The following is a 7,943-nucleotide window of genomic DNA, read 5'->3' on the forward strand; positions in this document are numbered from 1 at the left end:
TTTAGTTGCAGATGGACACAATATCTTTATTTGGTTTATTTCATTTCTTATGCGAGGTGCGAGGGATAGAACCAGTACCTCACACAAGCTAGGCAAATGATCTATCACTGAGCCACAACCCCAGTCCCAGAACTGTTTTCTTTCTTTTTTTTTTTTTTTTTTTTTGGGTGCTGGGGATCGAACCCAGGGCCCTGTGCTTACAAGGCAAGTACTCTACCGACTACCAGAACTGTTTTCTGATTAAGCATAGTGCCCTGGATGTGGGAGCTGTTCAAGGCTCTATTTTCTCTTTTCTCTTTTGGTACTGAGGATTTAACCCAGGGGTGCTTAACCACTGAGCCATATCCCCAGCCCTTTTTTGATATTTTTTAAAATTTGAGACAGGGTCTTGCTGAGTTGCTTAGGGCCTTGCTAAATTGCTGAGGCTGTCTTAGAACTCATGATCCTCCTGCCTCAGCCTCCAGAGCCGCTGGGATTACAGGTGTGCACCACCACACCTGGCTACATCTGAATATTTTTACCATTTTTTGGGCAGTTCTGGGAAGGAATAAGCTGTAAAAGATCTCTACTCTGCCATCTGAGCTGTTTTCAACCATATGCAATCAGGTGTCTCTAAGACACAAGGTGTAAGACAAGGTTACAAGTTCTTTATTTATTTATTTATTTTTTTGGTGGTACTGGGGATCGAACTCAGGGCCTTGTGCTTGAGAGGCAGCATTCTACCAGCTGAGCTATCTCCCCAGCCCAGGTTACAAGTTCTTGAGGCTATCTGTTATGTTCACCATTGGTTCCCCAGCACTGAGAACAATGTGTGGTGCACAGGGACGGTCCAAAAGGATTTCTTAAATGAATGGAGCTTTTCAGCAGTCATTTGAAAATACTGACCTTAAACTTGACTTAAATGTATGACCACATCTTCAGCCCGTTTTTATTTTTTATTTTGAGACAGGGTCTCCCTAAGTTGCTTAGGGCCTCATTAAATTGCTGAGGCTGGCTTTGAACTGCAATCCTCCTGCCTCAGCCTCCTAAATTGCTGGGATTATAGGTAAGTACCACCACGCCTGAAGAGGAAGCAAAATTCTAACTGTTACCTTTCTCCTGAAGTTAATGACAGGTCCTGTGTGCCCTTCCAGACCCTCTCTCTCCTTCTCCATACATATGCATATGGGTTTTTTTTTCCATTTAATATGTATATTTTGGAGATCTGTCCACATTAGCAAAGACTTATATCTAGTTTATTGATCTCCTTTGTAATACACAAAGAATATAGAGTAGAGTAAAAAGGGAGGAGGCTTTTAACTAAAAGAGCTGACTTCATTTTTATCTTTCACAATACAAATAAAACTGCACTTTTTCTTTCTAAATTCTCCCCTCCAAAACTATTCTGTCTGATAGGATTGGGGAGCTAGTCTTTGTTGTCACGCTGTTAGAAAACTTCCAGAGTCACAGTCCTGTGATCTCCTAGTGAAATAGAATAAGTAATATAAAAAGGCTCCCCTTGCCAGGCACAGTGACTCACCCCTGTAATCCCAGCGACTTTGGAGGCTGAGGCAGTTAGATCACAGGTTCTAGACCAGGATGGGCAATTTCATAAAACCCTCCCTTAAAATAGAAAAGGACTGGGTACACACTTCAGCAGCATATATACTAAAATTAGAACAATACAGAGAAGACTAGCATGGCCCCGGGGCAAGAATGACATGCAAATCCATGAAATATTCCATATTAAAAATAAAGAGAAAAAGGAGGTGGGGCTGGGTATGTAGCTCTGTGGTAAAGTGCCCCTGGAGTCACAGGACCATAAATAAACAAATAAATAAATAAATAGGCTCCCCTCTATCTGTTGCTGTCTGATCATCATTCCAGGCCAAGTGGACACCATCATGGGACGAGCAGGAGGTGTCATCATTGGAGGACAGGCTTCACTGGCATGTGGCCTCCTATGTGGGCCCTCATTCCAGAAGCAGATCCCACAGGCTTCATCCCAGGAGGAGGAGGGTCCATCGCTGACGTCATAAGAGGGCCTTCCATGTGGGATGCTGGCATCATACCAGGCTGAGGAGGACTGGCGGGAGGTGGGGTGCATCTGCCAAAGGAGGTACAGAGAAGGGACTAGGAGTACACTTCCTAGTTGGAATGCAGCTGTTGCTTTGTCAATCAGGCTCTGAACCTGCTCTTCCATCATTTCTTGTTTTGTTTCGGGTTTCTCTCTCTTTTTTTTTTTTTTCTTTTTTTTGGTACTGGGGATTGAATCCAGGGGCATTTAACCATTGAGCCACATCCCTAGTCCTTTCTGTATTTTATTTTGAGACAGGGTTTCGCTGGGTTGTTTAGGGCCTTGCTAAGTTGTTGAGCCTGGCTTTGAACTCAAGAGCCTCCTGTCTCAACCTCCTGAGCCTCTGTGATTACAGGCCTGCACCACTGGCCAGCTTCTTTATCCATTTCTGATAGGAGTCTTTCATATTCTCTTTGTGTTTCCTACCACTGCCATGTGTCTTTCTTACAGAACAAGCATCATGGGTGAGGAATATATCACAGTAGTTACAATAAAACTTGTGCATTTTGCTCTACAGGCCATTGATCACTTAGTTCTGTGCCACCTAGAAAATCTGTACCTAGATCGTATATTAAACATATTACTTGGACACAAATATTATAGAAGCTAAAAGCACAGACTCTAGATTTAGACTACATTAGTTTAAATACTTGCTCTGCCACTTATTAGATAGGACTTTTACAAATTTCTCTCATTTTCTATATCTAAAAAAAGTGGGGAACTGGGGATATAGCTCAGTTGGTAGAGTGCCTGCCTCACAAGCACAAGGTCCTGGGTTCAATCCCCAGCACCGCAAAAAAAAAATAAAATAAAAATAAAAAAAAAAATAAAAAAAGTGGGGGTGGTGATAATAAATAGTGTTTTTCATGGAATTTTCATGTGAGATGTAAATGAAATAATCCCTGAAAAGCATGTAGCTCCCTGTTTGGTACATGGTAAGCTTTCATTAAAAGAACTATCTGAATAAGAAATCTGAACAAAATTTTAAAAATAATGCTTTTTACAATAGCATCAAAAAGAGTAAAATAGTACTACAGGTGTATGTAGCTCAGTAGTAGAGTGCTTGCTTGCCTAGTGTGTGGAAGGCGCTGGGTTTGATCCCCAGCACTGCAAAATAAATAAATAAATAAAATAAACTACTTAGGAAGAAGACAACTCATAGAATGAGAGTAAATATTTGCAAATTGTATATCTGAGACTAATTCCCCTGATAATACAACAATAAAATTGCAAATAACCCGACTCAAAAATGGGCACAGCCAGGTGTGGTGGCACATGTCTGTAATCCCAGCAACTTGGGAGGCTAACGCAGGAGGATCACAAATTCAAGGCCAGCCTTAGCAACTTAGCAAGACCCGGCCTCAAAAGTAAAAATAAAAATAAAAATTTAAAAAAGGACTGGGGAAGAGGCTCAGTGGTAAAGTTCCCCTGGGTTCAATACCCAGTACCACAAAAAAAGGGCACAGGATATAGACACTTCTCCAAAGGAACAGAAATAGATATTTCCCCAAAGAAGATAAACAAATGATAAACACATAAAACATGTCAAACACCATTAGTTATTTGAGCAATGCAAATTAAAACCACAATGAGATACTGTTTCCAGTGTACTAGAATGGCTATTATCAAAAAGATGATAAGGGGCTGGGGATACAGCTCAGTTGGTAGAGTGTGTGCCTTACATGCACAAGGCCCGGGCTCAATTCCCAGCACCACAAAAAAACAAAAGACAAAAACAAAAACAAAACAAAACAAAACAAAAAACACTTGCCTAGCAGACTGGAGGTCCTGGGTTCAATCCCCAGAAAAAAAAAAAAAGAAAAGAAAACAAAAATAAATAAATAAATAAAATAAAACAGAACAACAAGAAGAAAAAGAAAAAAAAAAAAAAACAGAAGAAAAAGAAAGAGAGGAGAACAGGGGAGGGGAGGATGGGAGAAAGGAAGAAAGGAAAATAAATGGAGAAATTGGAACCCTTGTACATTACTGGTGGGAATGTAAAATGGTGCTGCCATTTTGGAAAACAGTTTGGCCATTTCTCAGAAAGCTAAATTTTGAATTACCCTGTGATCCAACAATTTTACTCCTAGGCATCTATTTAAAGGATATGAAAACAAAGACTCAGACAGATACTTGTATAGCAATGGACATAGAGACATAACTTACAGTAGTCCAAAGGTGGAAAGAATCTGTGTTCATCAACACTTAGACTATGCTATATATACATTTTAGCATAATAAAAAATTTAAAATAAATGAATTAAGCAGGTCCTTCTCTAAAAAACAAATAAACAAACAAACAAAAAAAGCAAATCTTACCCTCTAATAAAGGGATCTGACATTTTAAAAAGAAAAAAATAATAACTATTTGATGATAGAATAGGGTATTGCAACCAGTAGGTCAAAGACATTTGTACTCATATTTCTTGCAGCACTCTTCACAATAGTTAAGATATGGAAACAACCTAGGTATCCATTGACACATAAGTGGATAATGAAAATGTGGTATATTTACATGTTGGAATATTATTCAGCCATAAAAACATGAAATTCATGGCATTTGCAGGTAAATAGATGGAACTGGAGAAGATCATGCTACGTGAAATAAGCCAATCCCAAATAACCAAAGGCCGAATGTTCTCTCTGATAAGTGGATGCTGATCCATACTGGGGGGTAGGTAGAGAAGAATGAAGGAACTTTGGATTGTACAGAGGGGAGTGAAGGGAGGAGTGGGGTGGGTGGGGATGGGAAGGACGGTAGATTGAGACAGACATTATTACCCTATATACATGTATGAAAAAATTTTTTTAAAAAGCACGAAATTCAGTCATTTGAAGCCACATGGATGGAACTGGAGGACATTATGCTAAAAGTCAAATACTGCATGTTCTCACATATATGTGGATGCTACAAAATTGATGTCATAGAAGTGACATCAAGAGAATAGAATAGAGGTTATTAGCCAGAACAGTGGCACATGCCTGTAATCCCAGTAACTCGGGAGGCTGAGACAGGAGGATTGCAAGTTTGAGGTTAGCCTCAGCAAATCAATGAGGCCCTGTCAAAAAAAAAAAGAGGTGGGGGGCTGGGGATTTAACCCCTAGGTTACAAAAAAAAAAAAAGAATAGAAGTTACTGGAGTACTGGAGTCTGAGAAGAGCGTGGGGGAAGGGAAGGAAGGATGAAAAGAGGGAGGTTTGTGGATACAGGGGTACACTAGATAGGAAGAATAACTGATGTTTTATAGCACAGCAGGATAATTGTGATTGACAACAATTAGTTGTATGTCTCAAAATAGCTGGCAGAATTCTGAATGTTTCAAACACAAAGAAATGATATATATCTTAAGTGACAGACATGTTAATTACCTTGATCATTATACATTGTATACATATATTGAAACGCTACACCATAGCCCTTAAATATGTACAAGTACTATGTGTCAATTAAAAATAAAAATATATTTTAAAGAAGAATTAAAATAGTGAAAGAATTAAAATAACTGGGAGGTAGGGACTGAGTGGAAAAAGGAAATAAGGAAGTTTCTGGGTGAGGGAAGTGATTGAGATCTTAACAGGGGGGTTACGTTTGTCAGACCTTGGGAAATTTTATACTTAAGATCTATGCATTTCACTCTTATGTTAGGTTTTATCTCAGTAAAAACCAAAACACTGTTAGTTACTACTAATCCTTTCATTTACTGTTCTTCACATGTTTGAACAAAGTAACATTTAAAGGCCATGAAATGAGCTGGGTGTGCATGCCAGTAATATCAGACATTTGGGAGGCTGAGGCAGGAGAATCACAAATTGGAGGCTAGTTGCAGCAATTTAGCACGGACCTCAGCAACTTAATGAGACTCTGTTTCAAAATAAAAAAATAGAAAAGGCTGGGGATGCAGCTCAGTGGCAAAGCACTCCTGTGTTCAAACCCCAATATTGGGCGAAAAAATTAAATAATTGATACAACAATTTAAGCCTTAGCTAATTTACAGTTATTTTCTCCCACTTCTCACTTGTATGGGGTCTTTAATCATTCAGATGTTTTTAATTTAAAGTAGTTAAATTTATCAATTTTTATGTATCTAAAAAAATTATCATCTTTCTTCATTTATGATTTCTATGTTCGTAAGTCAAGTCTTTTTCTTCTTTTTGGTACTATGAATTGAACTCAGGGATGGTTTACTACTGAGCCATATCCCCAGTCATTTTTATTTTATTTTGAGTCAGGGTCTCCCTAAGTTGCTGTGTCTTGCTAAATTGCCCAGGCTGGTCTTGAATTTGTGGTCCTCCTGCCTCAGCCTCCTGAGTCACTGGGATTACAGGTGTGGGCCAACATGCCCAGATATTTGTAGATCTATTTAGAATCTCTTCTATTTCACGATTAGAAACATAATCTCATATTTGTTCTATTATTTTTTAAAGCACTCTTTTTTTTTTACCTTTATTTATTTTTATGTGGTGCTAAGAATCAAACCTAGTGCCTCACATGTGCTAGGCAAGCACTCCACCACTGAGCCACAACCCCAGCCCCAAGAGATGTTTATTGAATGGATGTATCTGACTGACAGGATGCAATGCTTTCATCAGATTTTCAAGGGTTTTTTTTTTTTTTTTTTTGAGGTGGGGTACCTGGGATTGAACTCAGGGGCACTTGACCACTGAGTCACATCCCCAGCCCTATTGTGTAATTTATTTAGAGACAGGGTTTCACTGAGTTGCTTAGCACCTCACTGTTGCTGAGGCTGGATTTGAACATGCCTCAACCTCCAGAGCCACTGAGATTATAGGTATGTGCCAGCAAACCCAACTCAAGGAGATTTTTTAAACCCTTCAAATAATCTAGAAGGGAAAAAACCCAGATCTCTGGGAAAAGCTTTATGCAGGCCAGCTCTGAGAGGAATTTATTAACATGGAATGATCATGAAAGGCTCCCTCAATCTCCTTCAAGGGATTAAGTGATTCTCAATTGGCTGATTCTCACCTGTTAGGCTGTGCCGGCTTTATTCATAAACCAACTTCTGCCACCTACCATCTGTGTGACCTTCATTAAATTATTTAGCCTAGGGTGCAGGTTTCCATAGTAACATTCACCTTGAATATCTGTTGACTGGATTACTTCAAAAGAGATGATAGAGCGTTGGAGTGTTAAGGTGTACAACTAATGTTATGTCTTCTGTTCCCTGTGCCACACACATTTTTTTTCCTTTGTAAAACATTTGTTCACACTGAGTGCCGTGGGGCACACCTGTAATCGCAAGGACTCTGGAAGCTGAGGCAGGAGGATCACATGTTGGAGGTTCGCCTGGGCAATTTAGTGAGACCCTAAGCCACTTAACTAGATTCTTTCTCAAAATAAAAATCAATGGGGATGTAGCTTAGTGGTAAACTTCCCCTGGACTCAATCCCCAGTACCAAAACAAACAAACAAAACAGTCATTTGTTCACATCAGTAAATGAGAATTCTTGGGACTCAAGGCAATCCCCTGATCTAATCAGTTTACTTCTTACTAGTCCATAGAATTGCTTGGTGTAGTCACAAAATTATCAATTACACTGCTTATAAGAACTCTGTCCAACTATGCATAATCACTTCACATCATAGGACTAATGAGGGAAATTCACATTTGTTGATCTCCTGTTGTATATCACTACTATGCTGGGCACTTTGATGCCTATCTTACCCTGTAGGTTAGATTTGTCAGTATATAGAAAAATTGACAAAGGTCTCACTAGATGGATATTAATTTTGTAACTGGACCATAGCAGGCATTTAAAAAACTATTAATAGAATAAACTGTTTTTTAAATTAATTTTTATGTATTGAGATTATTATGAATTTGCATTTTTATAGGCTTCTTTACAACTTCATTTTTTTATTTTTATGTA

General features: G+C 38.8%; 1 non-coding gene and 1 pseudogene across 1 annotated transcript; one reads left to right on the plus strand and one right to left on the minus strand.

Moving 5' to 3' along the window:
- Window positions 1-812: 812 nt before the first annotated feature.
- Window positions 813-2,561, minus strand: LOC124970728 (U1 small nuclear ribonucleoprotein C-like; annotated as a pseudogene).
- Window positions 1,628-1,730, plus strand: LOC124970828 (U6 spliceosomal RNA). Its single transcript, XR_007106203.1, has one exon. It is a non-coding gene; the product is annotated as a U6 spliceosomal RNA (small nuclear RNA).
- Window positions 2,562-7,943: the final 5,382 nt, after the last annotated feature.

This window comes from Sciurus carolinensis, chromosome 18 (genome assembly GCF_902686445.1).
Source record: "Sciurus carolinensis chromosome 18, mSciCar1.2, whole genome shotgun sequence".
Lineage (NCBI taxonomy): Eukaryota > Metazoa > Chordata > Mammalia > Rodentia > Sciuridae > Sciurus > Sciurus carolinensis.